The sequence below is a fragment of the Rhinolophus sinicus genome, linkage group LG02, assembly GCF_036562045.2.
Source record: "Rhinolophus sinicus isolate RSC01 linkage group LG02, ASM3656204v1, whole genome shotgun sequence".
Lineage (NCBI taxonomy): Eukaryota > Metazoa > Chordata > Mammalia > Chiroptera > Rhinolophidae > Rhinolophus > Rhinolophus sinicus.
The window spans coordinates 26,077,732-26,094,646 of NC_133752.1; the positions used below are offsets into that span (position 1 = coordinate 26,077,732).

General features: G+C 39.6%; 1 long non-coding RNA gene across 1 annotated transcript in view; it reads left to right on the forward strand.

Annotated features, from left to right (window-relative positions):
• The window catches only part of LOC141568250 (uncharacterized), an 89,148-nt gene that overhangs the window by 1,860 nt on the left and 70,373 nt on the right, over positions 1-16,915 (forward strand). Inside the window, exon 2 of the long non-coding RNA XR_012491342.1 lies at positions 830-934. This is a non-coding gene — a long non-coding RNA (uncharacterized LOC141568250). The remainder of the gene's footprint in view (positions 1-829; positions 935-16,915) is intronic.

The window sequence follows — 16,915 nt, forward strand, 5'->3', positions numbered from 1 at the left end:
TACAGAAAGTGGGAACTTCCCCTTTTTAGAGTCATTCATTCAGGCAGGCAGATGGACTGAGCAACTAACTCATCTCCTTTCCTTTACTTCTTGGGAGGTTTCGTAGAGGGGAGGGGAAGACAGTCAGGGTGGAGGAAGGCACAGAAATTGTCGGGAGCAAATATCTTTGTGAATTTCTTTCTCAGTGTTGCATTTTGTCTTTTCTTAGTTCCTCTATCTTCTGGGTGATACAAGGAAGCCACTGTTTGCCTAGAATTTACTGCTCTCTTCTGTTTGTTTTAATCCTTACTGGGACCAGGTGTTTCTTTTGGTATTTGAAGTTTTCATCAATAGAAGTTTACTCATTTGGCACCATAAAACTGTATGTTAAACAAGACACATGATTTTATACATCATAAAAGTAAAACCAAATTAAGTATTTTCAAAGCAATATATTTTAAACTGTACAAACACCAAGCACGTACCTAGGGCAAGAACTGAACTCTTCTGGAAGAATAGATTGTAAAGCTGATGAATTTATTTTGTACAACAGTAGGTAATAATTGACCAAAGCTTCCTATGGAAGGGATTTCACCCAAAATGATGAGGTGAGGCCAGAAAACCATGATAGTCAGAACCTATGTATCCTCATCTTACCCACAGGTTAAATCCTGGACAGTAAAGCAGATCTGAGCACTCAACATACTGAAAAGCCCCTTTCCTCACACGTACATGTACTTCACACCTTTGGCTCCTCAAGTTCCCCGACCCCCACCAAATTCTTCTTTTCCACTTCCCGTATGACTATTTTTCTCCTCTTCTCTACACCTTCTTTTCTCCCATCATGTAGATTAATAGAGCTTCTCTTCGAGCAAGGAAGAATTCTTCCTGGATAGAGGACGGAAACTAGGTTGGCAACCTCAAGATTTCTTTTGGTTGGAGGAAGGAAAAAAATGTGAGTATGGAATCTTTTCACATATGTTATAAAGTGTAAAACACAATGAAAATGTAATCTAGTACTGTGGTCTTTGCATCATCAACATGATTTGTACTACGACATAAAATCATAGATATGTCGTGTACCCCAAACAAATAAGTTAGCTGCTAAAATAATATCAGGTGCATAATACTGTGTTTTATCCATTTTAGACACATACCCCTTATCTTTTAACACGTCTGAAATAAGAATGTATCTTTCGATGAATGGTGTTTTATAGCCACCATTAGCCATTCCCCCCCTTTTTAATGTCTCTGAAATCTTAGAATCAGGGGGGCTTGAGATGAAACATGGACTATTGATTTCACCTACCTTTGGAACTTGCATAATGAGTGCCACAGGGAGGCTGCAAGTCTGTACCAATGATTAGGATGAGGTCACCATGTGGCAGAAGCAGTGTGGGCAGCTGCCCGTGGAAGTGGGCAGGAGTCTTGGGTGGGGTCAGGTCTGTGGCCATGTGTGCTTGGTGTCTTGATAACTTGCCTGACTTATGAGACCCTGGTGGAAGGGAGGTTCAGGATTCCACATACACCTAAGTGGCAGGTACACATCCATCCCACTTCCCGACTCCTTGCAGGGCATACAGGATTCCTCACAAACCCATTTGAATATGGGGCCACCTACCCAGAAAACATACACCATGTTTGAAGTCAGTCTTTACAGTCCTGTGACATTCACTCCTGATCAGCTAAATAGCTACCGCAGGGTGCCTTGTGGGGACGGCGGTTAGAGGTTGGACGAGACAATTTCTAAATATGCCCTGTGATGGTATATCACGCTGCCGGCGGACTAGGGACACCGTAAAACGTAAAGTAAGATAATATTATGACAAGGAGGTTCAGAAGCTCAGGAAATGAACACAAGACAGCAGCCTCGGGTGGAGATCCAAGGCAGACACAACTTCAGAGCCGTCGGGTCTGTTTGTAAAAGCATAGGTTGTCCAAGCAAAAAACAATCGGGGCAGAAACCGAGAGCTGCCCCTCCCAGTCAGCAGCTTGTCCGGAGAAGGGCAGAAAGCTGTCAGAGACTCTTCCACTCGGCCAGGACCTATGGCGGAGGCGGGGAGGGTGCTGCGTGCACGGAGGCCGTGTTTGGTCTGGCTGAATCCCCAACAGGGCCAGGTTTCTGGACTCTGAGTAAATAAAGTAAGAGCTCACTTTTCAGAAAATGTATTTCTATCTTCCTTGCTTCCTCTTAGGGACTGTTGATTTAGCACAGACGGTGATCGTTTTTACTTTTGGCCTGGCGTTGCCTGGTCAGGGAGTCTGACTACCTGGAGAAGGTTTAGAATTTGGGTCTCTTGTTTAGTGTCCCCTGTAGGTCGCTCGAAGTTAGTCTAACTCCTAGTGGCCTTTGCGTAGGCTGACCTGGGGCTTTCCCAGTTTGAGAATGGACTACAGGTGGCCATCATAGTCTCCAAATCTGCAGGTACCCCACGGTGACACCTGCACCCACATCTCTGAAATAGTTGACTTTGCTCCGAGAATACTGTGGAAAGGGTAGCCTGTCACTCCATCCTCCTCCAGCCTAAACCTGAGTTCTGCATCCATCTGCAGTCTGCGGGACAGGAACGCTGGGGTGAGACAGGGCCAGCCAGAGTCCAAGGTCGCTGGACTCTATGGGAATGGGGAGCAGGAGGGAAGAAATGGAGCCAGATAGAATCATTGTCCCTTTGTATCATTTATTGAAAGATTTGTATGTACCAGGTACTAGGTGATTGGTCGTTTACAAACCTTATTTCATGTAATCCTTACAAAAACCCAATGAGGTATTGTATCAGTCAGGGTTCTCTAGAGAAACAGAACCAATCGAGTGTGTGTGTGTGTGTGTATACTATATATATATATATATATATATATATATATATATATATATATAATACATAACACATATAGCATATGTATATCATATCTATATATGTACATATGTATGTGTGGAGAGAGAGAGGGAAGGAGGGAGAGAGAAAGAAATTGAGATTTTAAGGGATTGGCTCATGTGATTGTGGAGGCTGGCAAGTCCAAAATCTGTAGGGTGGGCCTGCAACTGGAGACTCAGGAGGGGTTACAGCTGAAGTCTGAAGGCAGAACTCTCCTGGCAGAAATAACTCTTGCTGGGGAGAGGCAGTCTTTTGTTCTGTCAGGCCTTCACCTGGCTGGATGAGGCCTACTCACGTTATGATGGGCAACCTGCTTTCCTCAAAGTCTATCAATTTAAATATTAATCTCATCCTCACACCCTTCACAGAAGCATCTGGAACAAGGTTTGACACCATGTCCCAGCCAAATTAACACATAAAATGAGCCATCACAGGTATGTGTTATTATATCCATTTTACAGATGAGGCAAAGGACGCTCGGACACTATAAATAACTGGACTGAGATCACAGAGCCAGTAAGTGGCAGCTATAGGATTTTTTGCCTTTAATTTTTCAAACCCAGGTATTTCTGTATTTTAAAGCTCAGGCTGTTAGCCACTTTGTCCTAATATCACCTGACGTGTGGTAGCTCTGGAGAGGTCTGACGTGTAGGAGTCAGTCAGTGTTTGCAGATGAGTTACCATAAGTATAAACAGAGCAGAAGTGGCTAAGCGATTTGGCTGGAGGGGGGTTTTTGTGGGCTTCAGGAACCCGTATGAAAGGAACTTGAGGGATTGGGGCTGGTCAGACCTACCAGACATTGGTGTCTGGGTGGTGAGCTGGATGGTTTAGAATAGTGTGGGTTGGATTAGAGACAGATGAGAAAATGGAGTAGGGAAAGACCAAGAATCCCAACACCTAGGAAGGTGAATGGCGAAGCTCGCACATTTCAGATAAGGGAACAAGAGGCACATTCTGCTCCTAAAAAAGTGGGTTGTTGGTCAGAGGAGACTTGCTTCGAGACCTTTCCAACAGTCCTGTTGATCTGTTCCAAGAGATGGAAACCAATCGAAAGGCAGACCTTTCAACAGTCAATGCACCATCTTGCTTACTCTAAGCCAAAAAATCAGAATTAGGAGAATCCTGTCTCTGTGAGGAAATCCTAGCTCTAAAACGTATCCCCCCTCAGGATGAGGTAGTCACTTCCTGGATCTGTAGCAAAGCCTCAGAAACGGAGGTACCCCAATACAAAGCTCCAAGAACATTCCGCAAAACTGGAGGGAGGACTGTGAAAGGGTCTCTGAAATTTCTAGGGCAGCAGAACAACCAGATCGATTCTTAGGATCAGACACCACCAAACGTAAAAGAGACTCCAGGGGTTTACTCAAAAATGACCCACAAGCGTTTAAGAAATTTTGAGCAAAGAAAAAAATCAACAAAATCAACAAACAAAACCAAAAATCTACATTGCAGGGCTCTCTTAAAAAATCAGAAGACTGGCCACACAGAGCTCACCTTCCTATGGTAGCTGAGTTGAGCTGCTGTAGTTGAGTAGAAGTTCCTCACTTCAGAAGGAGCCTGTGCTCCCCAAACGTCTGCAATGCACACCACTGTCTGTTGTTGCCTTCTGCACTAGGACTTTTCTTATGTCAGTCAGCTTCCTTCATTTGCATTTGCTGCCTGGCTCGAGGATCCCTGCTGTAAACCACCGTTACTTTTATCTATAAGGAAACTGAGGGCCAGGTGGAATATGGGATATGTCTTGGGCAAGAGGGATATGTCTTGCCCAAGATGAGATAAACTGGTAAATTCCAGAGCTAAGACTTTAACCCAAGCCCCCCTTCATACCCAACCCAGTCTCTTTTCTCCACACCCAAAACAGGGGCAGTTGTGAAACCATGGTCTCCTGACTCCAGTCTAGGGTGCTTTCCATTGTTTTCCTTGGAATACTGCAAAGACTCTGGGAAATAGCAACCAGGAAGATAATGTGAAGGTGATGGTAGTAGATGGAAGGGTAAGATTTGTTTATTTTTTGTTTTTTGAGCTGTGAGAGACTATGACTTACGACTCAGGGAGAGGAAAAAAACTTCCCTAAACACGAAGATCAAGGAAGCAAAATGTGGAAGAGAAAGAGGAAGGAAATTCAAGCTGTCCCAGAATTTACACTGGTAGAAGTGCCAAAATCCCCCAGAGTTGGGAATCTAATTATTATAGAAAGCCTTGCTTAGTCGAGAGTCTGGGCGCTGTCAAATTTGAGAAATTTTAGAATTGTAAATGTTTTTTAAGGTGAAAAATAAAACATAACTTGGGAGGAGTAAGGGGAAGTTCTATTTTTGAAGTGGACACTGAAATGAAATAAATACTGTTATAAAAATAAGACAATTATACAGGCATACTGTTTTGAAACTTAAGAAGCAATTTTATTTGCATTATCTCATGCATCATGAAAAGGCTTATAATTGTTTTCTGGCCACGGGGGTCTCTTCTCTCAACTTTTTGCTCCCCTAATGGAATCTCATGATCTTGGATAAAGATGCTTAAACTTCAGGAGGGTGCTAGACACATCAGACCTGATATCCACGAGAACAGACATGTTGCTGGAGAAGTGGTTTTATTTTGCACAAAGTTATTTCTTTGGTTGTTTGTTTCTAGCAACTGTTTGCAGAAATTAACTGCAGAGGTCATGTGTGTGCGTGGCCAGGAGAGGAGCCTTCCACCTTGACTAGTTGTCCTTACTAAGCTCTGTACTATGCAAGGCAGGCTGTGGCAACTGGAAGAATAAGAGCTATGTGGTTCCTGCACTCACAGAGCTGACTTGGTCCTACTGTGTGCTGTGAGTCGCTAAGGCTGATACAGTGTGACATTTCAACAATTTCTAATTAGCCTTTTACTTCCCCCAGTATCAGTCCTTAGTTTACCTGTAACATTGGCAGGGCATGTGGGCCTTTTAGCTGTTACCCTCCAAAAATGCTACGTTGTGTGCAAATGTCTTACAATTAGCAGGACCTAAATTTATATAACATGCAGAAGATATTTTAAAACGTTCTCCCCCTCCAGTTACCTGTTTTTATACAAAGTCAGCGTTGGGTGGATCCTTGAGAGATTCTCCTTCATGATTCTTTCCCTACTTCCTTGGGCTACATCCCCAGTGTGATGCTGAATACAAGAGCAGTGAAGATTGTCACCATGTCCCTGATCTTGAAGGAAATATTCCTGGCTGTTGAGTTTTGTGCAGTCACCATTTACTATTATGTTTGTGGCAGGCTTTTAAAACAGTGCTTTTTCCTTTTCCTAGTTTAGTCAATTTTTCTTATGATAGATTTTTAATTTTACTGAATGCATTTCTGCATCTGTTAAGATGATCATGAGATGTTTTTGTTTTGATCTGTTCATGTAGTCAATTCATCATTTGTATTGTCTTTTTTATTATTGACTGGTGGATTGAATTTGCTAATGTTCTGTTTAGGATTTTGTATCATTGTTCATGAGTAAAATTATTTTGTAGTTTTTCTTTCTTAAACTCTCCATGGTTGTTGGTATGGGTTATGCCAGCCTTATAAACTGGAAAAAGCTACTTATTTTTCTATTCTGTGGAAGAATTTATCTAAGACTGGAGCGATGTTTCCTTTTAGGAGGATTTTAAATTATGGATTCAATTTTAAATTTTTTATAAAATTGTTAGTTTTTTTTCTCTTTTTGATAACATTTTAGTACTTTATATTTTCTAAGAGTTTTTTCCTTTACACCTGTTTATTATTTTTTGTCATAAATCTATTTATAATACCCAATTTTAAGATACCTGTGGAAATCATAGTTATGTTTACTTATTTATTCATAATATTTTTTTAAATGCTGCTCTTTTTCTTTTTGATTAACATTCCCAGAAGCTTCTCAACTTTATTACACTTTTCAAAGAACCAATTTCGGATTTACTGATACTCTCTGTTGGATGTTTATATGTAAATGTATTAACTCCTGCTCTTAATATTATTTCCCCTTCTATGGGGTAAATTTGTTTCTAGCTTATACTTACAGTGTTGGTTATTGAGTTTCCAGATCTGCCAGGCAGGGCTCTCTACACTTCTTTTCTTGGATGAGACCTAGCATTTGAGTTCTCACTGTCAAAACAAAAGTTCAGCGACACCAGGGCTTGGCTTAAGCCCACAAGAAAAGAAGATGACTCATCTGAATTCTTATTTTTACTTTATTTCTGGCCTCTGAGGAGTTCTTTTCTTACCAACTCACTGACATATTTACAAAGATACATTTTGAAACGTTTTATTAAGCATGTTAGCTGTTTTCAGTAGGAGGGTTGTTCTATGGGTCTGATCTACTATACTGCAAGAAACAGAAGTCGTTCCAGTTTATTCTTTCCCTTTTTCCCTCCCCATCTCTCCTGTATCTTTTGCTGCTAGGTTTCTGGCTTCATATTCCAGGGTCTGATCCCTGGTTCTCATGGGTTTTTTAAGGTAGCTTCATATACCTCTCCTCATATTCCTTCTTTCTCCCCAAATTCAACTCCCCTATCCTTCCAGAGTAAAGAAACAGAGACAGTGTGAGCATAATATCTGAAGTCAGGTGAGTATAAAACAAAATCCTCTCTCCCTACAAGTCTCCAGACAGAATTTCTGATGCTACGCCGCACACATAGGAGGGGCCCATCTTAGACCAAATTTACAGTTCAGACTTCTTCCTGATGATGAGACAAAGCTGTTCAAAGACCGTCTTTCTCCCCACCCCACCCTCAATTTCCCTTAAAAATTTTTTAAAAAATTATTTTCATTATACATATACACACATATAATTTTTCATAAGTGTGAATAGATCCCATAGTCTCTTTTTCCCTTTATTATTTTGTGCTTGATTCTCTTCTCCTGAGCTCTTCCCTATCTCTCCTTGTTTATCACTCAGCCTCCACTAAGTAACGCATGTTACAGCCCAGGATGCCTACTTCTAGATTTTTCTCCATGCACGTGCAATCACACAAATGAAGATTTACTATTATTAATTCTACGAGAATGGGTTCATGTTATACACACTGGTGTTCTTCATTCAAAAATGCTTCATAGAAATTGCTCTAAGCCAACTGATATAGCTTTAATTCATTCCTTTAATGGTTATAAAATCTCCTTTTATGTGGATATACATAATTTATTGGACCATTCCCCTACTGATGGGCATTATTTCCAGGTTTGCCACTACAAACAAGGCTACAGTAAATATCCTTGTAAACATGTCTTTTTTACTGGTGGCTTTATGTTTATGGGATGGATTCCCAGGAGTGGAATTGAAGGGTGGAAGGGTATGTGATAGTTATTAAATTTTAGTAGACATTTCAGATTGTTTTCCAAAAAGGCTGTGACAATTTACATTTCTACCAGCAGTGTCTGAGAGTATCTTCTCCTCTGCATCTCATAGTTTTCACTCCATCCTGTAGTCACTTGATGCTTTCAATTTAAAAACCTTTTGGCATATAATCAAAGTAAACTGATATCCATTGTTGCATAAATTTGCATTTTCCTGACCATAATTCGTTTAAATAATTTTGCTATTTGGATTACCTCTATTCTGAATTGTCTATGTACTTTCTTTACATATTTTTATGAGTTGTATTTTTTTTTTTGCCAACTTGTAAATGCTCTTCTTATATTATATAATAAATGTTAATTTGGTCTGTCAGTGTGTTACAAATTTTATCCTGAATCTATTATTTTTTCACAAATGTTATTTATGGTAGTTACTTTCTGGCCCACAAATGTATAAAAATGTTTACATAGTTAAATAAGTTTATTTTTTATTTTCAAACTTCTTCTGGTTTTCAATCTCAATTTGAAAGGTATGTGTCAACTTTAGGATTATGTGTATTCTCCTAAATGATTTTGTAAGATTTTTATTATTTTGTTTTCATATTTGAATCTATTCAATTAGGGATTTTGTTATACATACAGTTTAAGACGGAAGTATAATAATGTTTTTTTTCAAAGGGATAATCAGTTTTGTCAGTATCATATATCCTGGCATACTAAATTATCATATATGCTGGATCTAGTTCTCTTTTTATTTGTTCTGATGTATTTGTCTATGCCTATGCCAATATTTGAATGATTTGAATACATGTGTAATGAATCTGTACTATGTGCTATCAGATGTTATCAGATAAGGCAGGTCCCCTGTTTTTATTTCTCCTTTTCATATTTCTTGGTTTTCCTGCCATTTCTCTTCTTTCATTTATATAATGAGATTGCTTTAAACAATTTCAAGAAAAATTATTTTGAAATTGGATTCAAATCCACATTAAATTTATATGATTATTAATTTTTGCAGGTAATTTTATGATATTAAAATTTTCATGCCAAAATGTAGGCGGTGGATAAGAGCATCGGCACCAGCGCTCAGCCACCTGGTTTTAATCCTGGCTTTGCCATAAGTAGGGCTGTGACCTTGAGCAAACTATCTTTTCTGTACCTAACTGGCTGATTTCTAGGTCAGCTGCATACTCATTTCCTGGACCTTCTTTCTGTTGGACTGCTAGTTTAGTTTTTCTTTTCCATGGTTTTATTTTCTTTTCACTGGAGCACAGTCTTAACTAATTTTCTCAGAAAAGATAGATGGGAGGTAAATTTTTTGAATCCCTGTCTGACAAGAACAGTATTTTGCCGTCACACTTGAATGATAGTCGGGCTGAGCATAAAATTTTAGACTGAAAATTATTCTTCCTCAAGGCATTTTTTTAAAAAATGCACTGGCATGCACAGACTCTGAGATCCAACTTATCTGGAAAGTTTTGATGCCAAAGACTCTCTCGTTTCCTCTCAGGCATGCATTTTTAATGATTGGTTTTAGTGTGTCCTGATTTTAAATATATTTGTGCATAATAGTTTAATGTTGGGTTCTGAAAGGACATAAAGGGTTTCTTGAGAGAGCAGTCATTTGTGACAATTGGGGGAGATCTTTGGAGTTGGCAAACTTGAATTTGAAAAGGTCCATGATATGCGAAGTTTTAGAAGGAGCTCCAGAAACCAGAAACATGAACTTCATAGGCACCCTGGGAGCAAATGTGAAGTTTGAGACTATGACGGCTAAGAATCTCGCTTCTAGCTGTTTGGTAGCCAGGTTTTTAGGCTTAGGTCATATCAAAGAGGCCCCAGAGTCACTGAGTGGAAGATACTTACACTAAGATCCCCAACCTGAATAATAGATGATGAGAAGAAGGAGCTATGCTTTATGATTGGGTAGACTCAATTCTGACATTGGCTGGTGACTCTGCTTCAGGTGAATGGACCACCCGTCCAGTAAGAACTGACCAAAGAGTGATGATGTTATACCTGGGACCTGTACCATATCCAGGGAGGACAACTGATGTCATTACAGAATGACCTGGAGCCCAGATAAAGAATTAAATGAGAGGAGGAGACAGATTATGAAGTGCCCTTCCCTTCCTCAGAAGTAGGGTAGGACTTGAGCGATCCAAGTCCAAGTGCTGATAAGAAAATTCAAGCTTAGAGAGGTGTAGGACTGGCCGAAGATCACACGGGTTATTCAGTGGCAGAGCTGGAATTTAAACCATGTGTTCTAACTCAAAGACTTATGTTTTTCCCAGATTCCATATACCTGACTCTTGCAGAATATTGATAGTAATCATAACGGCATCATTGAAAGCTTACTATGTGCCCCACTGTCCAAAGCACTTAGCATGTGATAGCATATTTCATGCTCACAACAGTGTATGAGGTTGCAGCTAATATTTTCCCTGTATTTTTAGAGAAGGAAACTGAGGCACAAAGAAATTAAATACATTATCCAAGATTAGAGGGTTAAAAAGTGGTAGAATGTGACTTCAAACTAAGTCTAGCTCCAAAAACCAATACTATTAACCTCATGGTATACAGCCTTTTGACCTAAGTTCTCTGCCTCTCACTCCATTTTGATTTCTATCCTTTGTAAGGTATCTTTATTAGTATACATAGTTGTTTGTTTGCTTCCTCCCGCCCCCCAAGGATGTCATTTTTAAGGTTTTCTGCCACTACAGTGAGTTTGGTTGAATAGAGTTTGTTGGGTGGGCAATTGTCCCTTGGCCAGACCTTAATTATTGATAAAATAATTGACCTTATGACATGTAGTTGCTGATGTTCTAGATTACAGAAACAAACCAAACCAAAAGGAACAGTTGTGGTGAAAGACAAAGTGAAGACATGGAGACTTTCTGGAATTTGCCACCCATCTCCAAATGGGGTTTACTGGGCTCCTGGAAGTTCTTTCAGACTCTTCTGATTTATCCCAGATTAAGCAGAATTGGTTAGGGTGCTGATCATTAGCTGCGGTGGCTCTCACTCAAGAGTACAGAGGAAAACCTAAAGCAAAACACAGTGTTGACTGAGGTTTCCCCGTTCTCAGTTGGCATGCTCACATTCTTTTCTTCTAGTAAAGTCAACAAATATTTTTAAGCATCGACTACGTGTAAAGGATGATGGCAGGTAAGGCTGGGGACTAAAATATACATTAGTCTTTATCTGTGTTCAATATCCTCAGGGAGGCAGACACATATAAACCTTGACATAAAATTGATTTTGTTAAGTGTCCTACTAGAGGTTGGATCAAAATACAAAGGAGATGTAGGAGAGGGAATTATCAATGGGAGGCATGGGGAAACCATCCTAGGGTGAAGGATTAATAAAAAAGTACATATTTGTACTCACTGTAGGAGTTGGAAGGAGGCAACAGAGGATAGTGGTGTCACTCCAGAGTCAGGAAACCTGAGTTCTAGTCTATCATCCTTACTACCATGTTTCCCCGAAAATAAGACCTAGCCAGACAATCAGCTCTAATGCGTCTTTTGGAGCAAAAATTAATATAAGACCCCGTCTTATTTTACTATAATATAAGACTGGGACTTATATAATATAATATAAATATAATTAATATAATATAATATATAATATAATATAATATAATATAATATAATATAATATAATATAATATAATACAATACACGGTCTTAAATTAATGTTTGCTCCAAAAGACACGTCAGAGCTTATTGTCTGGCTAAGTCTTGTTTTTGGGGAAACACAGTAGCTATGTGATTTTAGGCAAGTCACTCCATCTCTCTGAGACTGTTTCTTTCCCTATAATGTGGGGATATTAAAAAGTATCTCCCCAGAAGATACAAACTTCCAGTTACAAGGTAAATAAGTTCCAGGGATGGAATGTACAGCCTGGTGACTATAGCTAACAATACTGTGTTGTATATTTGGAAGTTGCTAAGAGAACAGAGCTTAAAAGTTCTCATCACAAGAAAAAAAATTGCAGCTATATGAGGTAATGGATGTTCACTAAGCTTGTTGTGGTGATCATTTCACAGTATATACAAATAGCAGATCATTAAGTTGTGCAGCTTAAACTAATACACTGTTGTATCTCAGTTACACCTCAAAAAGACTGGGGTAAAAAAGTACCTACTGCATAGGTTTATACAATGTACCTGGCATGTTGGAGGTTCTTGGTAAATTCTCAAAATGAAGTGTGTGTGTAGGTGTGTGTGTGTGTGTTAGAAGAATGTTTGCTGGTGGTCAGAAAGGCGGGGAGCTGAGAGGTGGGGAGGGCTGTGGGTAACTGTGGGTATGGGTGGGTAGTGTTGACAAAATTGAGGGCAGGGAGATGTAGTGGGAGATAAAACTAGAAAGCTAAATAAGAATAAAAAAGTGGAATATCTTAGATTTTACTCTGATGGAAACGGGGAGCCAGCAGTGCTTTTTATCCGATGATTAGAAAGTGCCCTTAGGTCCTGGAAGAAATGAGCAGACCCCGTGCTTATAGATGCAAATATTTACTCAGCATCTATTCAGTGCCACAGATTGCACCACTCCCTGAAGTTGTTCCCCAACCCCACCCTGTCTTTTCTTTTCTTTTTTTCTTTTTTTCGTCTTCTCTTTTTTTTTTTGAAAGGCTGTACTTCCCATGTGTTTTAAGGCCTGGAAGACAAACTTGAGTTGAGTTTTTGAAAAACAACCAAAAAATGATGTCTCACCCAGTTACAGCCTCCAAACCAGATCTTCCTGAGTTTCCTCCTACAAACTCCAAAAAAAATCATGGGGTGAGGGGGAGAGATTAGTAAGATTAGCAGAAAATATCAAACCACATGAGACTTGAGTTATTTCCACGGAACTGTCTTTTCTTCCCTGGTACAATACCCTGTAAACTTTTACATAAGTTATGGGAGATAATAAATCAATCACAGCAGGGTTCCTGCTGCCAACCCATCCTCTAGAGAATGGAATCCTGAGGGCAGGTTTAGGGAATTGAAATCCGAATCTGTGGAGCTGCCAAAGTGCCCTGCCTTGGCCTGCCAAGTTCAATGTGAACTTCTGTGAACTTTCTTCACAACAGTTAGAATCAGCTGCCTTTGTACAGTGCAATTTCAACTTATGGCATTATTAAATATAAAGTTTTAGGAAAATATACCAGGCCAGCCCGTGAACCTTAATTACCAACATTAAATCTATGGCCCTGGCAATCTTTTCTGAATAAAAAGCTGCTGGGAGCTCAATCTGGCACCCTTCTCCTTTTTTACTGTTCTCCAGATGAAAGTCTAAGAACTGAGCCTATCGTGGGCATTAAGATTTCAAGTCAGTGATTAATGGCATGATTACATGTGTTTTCTTTCTGAATTAACCCATGAGACCTACAACAGTTGCACTTCATGTTAACCATTAGACACGTAAATGAACCCTGTATTTATTTGGGTGGTGGAGTTCCAATACCTGTTGCTTTACTTTGTAGTGAGAGAACTCTGTAGTCAGCAGGCTTTAACCCTCCATCCTCTGATTTGAGGAAGAATTTCTGTTAGCCTCTGTTTGCTCCATGACCCAGGCTTGTCAGAGCACGGCCTTTCCGTGTGTCATATAAAAGTCCCTTTGATTGTATGGTCTGCCAGAGCGTCGTTAGCCAAATCTAGATCCAGCGCAGGCCCTTTCACACTTCTAGTGGAAACAGGCGTCTTTAAAAATGTCTGCTTGTCTTAGAGCAAATATTATACACTTTTTACTCTTCAAACTGTTTCCATACTTAACGGGGGAAAGAGGCTGTCTGTAGGGATAGTCTTGCCAAGTTATTCGTTTTAGGTAAAATCAGCTCAAATTTGAGCAAGAAAATGAAAGCTCTGATTATCAGTTTCTCTGGAACTCTTCTTCCAGCCAGAAACAATGGTGAGCCTTGCCCTCTCTCTCCCAATTGCTTTCACTGCATTGACTGAAATTGTGTGTGTGTGTGTGTGTGTGTGTGTGTGTGTGTGTGTGTGTGTGTAACTGCTTTTAATGCCTGGGGAAATGGGGAGGTGGGAGGAGGGATGTTTAGGGCATAATCCTCTCTGGCTTTGGAAAGGATCACCTTTATATTATCTGTTCCCTTACTAAGAACTGGGTGGGAATGTCAGGCAGGGGGAGAGAGAGCTGAGAGGGGATAGGATTTAATTTAATGACTTTGTTTTATTTCATTGCTTCAAGTGTTTAATTTGTTTTAAGTGTTGATATTTTATTTTGAGATTTCAAATAGCTTTAAATGAGGATGTGGCTTTTTTATCTTTATTGGTAGAAAGCATGAATTTATTTTTATTGAAATATATTTGACATACAACACTGTATAAATTTAAGGTGAACAATCTGTTTATTTCATACATTTATATATTATAACACGATCACCATCACAGGGCTAGTTATCCTCTCTACCACGTCACACAATTATCATTTCTTTTTTTGTGGTTGGAATAATTAAGATCTAGTCTCTTAGCCAGTGTAATGATTATATTAGGTTAGTGCAAAGTAATTGCGTTTTTTGTATTTATTTTTAATCTTTTAATCCGCAGTTACTTTTGCACCAACCTAATAATACAATGTTGTTGTCTATATTCACTATACTGAGTATCAGATCTCCAGGGCTTATTTATCTACTCGTTGCAAGTTTGTACCCTAAACATTTTTCTCATTTCCCCACCCTCCATCCAAGAAAGCATGGATTTTAAGAGCCTGGGGAATAGTAAGATAAAGTCTCCTCATATATAAGTTTCCCTCACCTGGATGGCTCTCCTCTCCGTCCATCTTCTCCTGAGGCAAATCCACTCATTTCTCGAAGCCCAGCTCACAGGGACTCCTCTGAGAAGTCTGCCCTGACCTTCTCACCCAGGAATCTTTCCTCTTCTAAAAACCCTACTGAACTTTGAAGCTTCTTTTAAGCAGTGTGTTTCTGTTGCTGTTATTTATATAGATCTCTGAAGTTTATATGTTTGTGTATTTCTACACTGCCTACCACAGGTTTTGTGCAAAGGTATGTCCCCAAAGGTATGTACTAAACAAATATTTATGGTGTAAACAAAAGGATGATTCAAAAATTCTGAAAAAAAAAATAAAAAGAGGTAGTATAGTTAAGATGAATACACAGGAAAAAGACATAAAAAGGACATAAATCTTAGAAGACATCTCAGGTATCTGCCTGCCACAGAGCCACACCCTATGGCTGCAGACGGAAAAAAAAAAGCAAGGTTAGGGCAAACCCAGCTTTGAGTGAAGTACTTCTCTTCAGCTTTTTTGTTTTATTTTCTCAAGAGAGTGGTAAAACCTCAGTGGCTAATCAAGTTAGTATTTTCTTGTAGTAGGTCAATAATTTAGGCCATTGACATATCTGTCTGTGTTTGTAGTATCCTAATGACCTTTTCCAATTTCCGACTATGTCAGGATGAATAACTGTTCTATATTTGAGTTTGGTCAGGCATACAAACACACCTCACTGCTGGCTAGAATCATAATATGACCCGTACACCCCAGTCAAGAAGCTGACAGTCTGTTCTGAGTACTACAAAGAAGGTCCAATGTTCTTAGGGCGTTCCCAACACAGTTTTTGCCTATGGTTTAGGAACTCTGACCTGTATTTCAAATTTTCCAGAACCTCATGTTCTTTAAAACACAACAGCAACAATAATTTTTGAAACCCTTAAAGGTTAGTTCAGAGAACCAGCTACTAAATATCTTATTGGGAAATCTTGGCTGTATAGCGAGACCTAAAAACTGAATGGATTCTGGCTTCATGTTCAGAAGGTGAATTCAACATCCTTGTGTAACTTAGCTTTGTCCCCAAGCCTAAAATTGAAATCACAGCAAAGACTATTTTAAAGCATAAACTCACAAGGACAGGGAGAACAGGAGAGGAGACAACAACGACATCGTTTGGGAAACTGGACAATAGATGGACACATAGTAACTGACTGAGCAGAGTGGAAAAAGCCATAGCTCAAACTGGCATACAGTAAGGGAAGATGCTAACTCACCTGCACAAAAGGCATAGATACTTCTTGTGCATGAAGAGGGAGCTAATACAGGAAGTGGCGTGAAACCTATTTGACAAATTACTGGATCTAGATCCCCATCCCCCAATCTATGCATCTGGGGGTCTATTTCTTATATACCTGAGGGGTATTTGGAGGTTTACTCTCTGGTAATAGAGAAGGTCTCTTGTTGAGAGATACCAGGTAGATGAGCACCATGGCCAAAATAAGGGGATGAAATCACTGTATGCATATTGAATACTGATGTTACAGATCCCCCCAAAATTGGCAGGAAATACTTCAAGCAAGGCCCTAGTGACAAAGAGAAAATGAGCAAAAATTAGACCTCAGTGAGTGAGACTCTGTAACCAACAGTGTCCTGGGCCTTGACAGAGTTATAGTCACAATGTTTAACAATCAGCAAGGGCACCAGCCAATCAGTAAGATACTAGATATAAACATTTGGTGAAGCCATGCCCTGCCTGCATTGTATGGTAGCGCAGGCTATGCACTGCACAACAACAGGCCTGGCTGTATCAGAGCACATAAGCTGAATATCAGTTCTAGTCTTAGGTGATCTATCCTCACTTCTGTCCTACAGGTAGGGCCTAGGATATCACCAAAATTATGCCTTTTGTGATTGGTTATTTAAAGATTGGGAACACATTCCACAGAGCTGGGTCAGCCTACTGGTCCCAATTTTCTCCCCTGACATTTCACATTAGTCAATTGGCCCTGGACTCATATTTGTTAATGAAATAAGCACAAGAAGAA